Genomic DNA, 281 nt, shown 5'->3' on the forward strand with positions numbered 1-281 from the left:
CAGGAGCTTCAAATGGAGGAGGAACTTCAAATGGAGCAGGAAAAGGAAAGAGCATAAACTTTGAAGTAGGTAAGTCTAATAACTCTTATTTTTTACAGCTATTGAATTAAGCATGAGCCTAAATCATTTAGAGAAAGGAAAAATATGTGGCTGATAGACTCAGGTGCTAGTAGTCACATATGCACTAATAGGAATTTTTTTACACAAATACATAAGTTGGAGCAAAACAAATCTTTATACTTTACAGATGGATCTTCCAAATCCATTAGTGAAGTTGGAGA

Source organism: Impatiens glandulifera, unplaced genomic scaffold, assembly GCF_907164915.1.
Source record: "Impatiens glandulifera unplaced genomic scaffold, dImpGla2.1, whole genome shotgun sequence".
In the NCBI taxonomy this organism is placed as follows: Eukaryota; Viridiplantae; Streptophyta; class Magnoliopsida; order Ericales; family Balsaminaceae; genus Impatiens; species Impatiens glandulifera.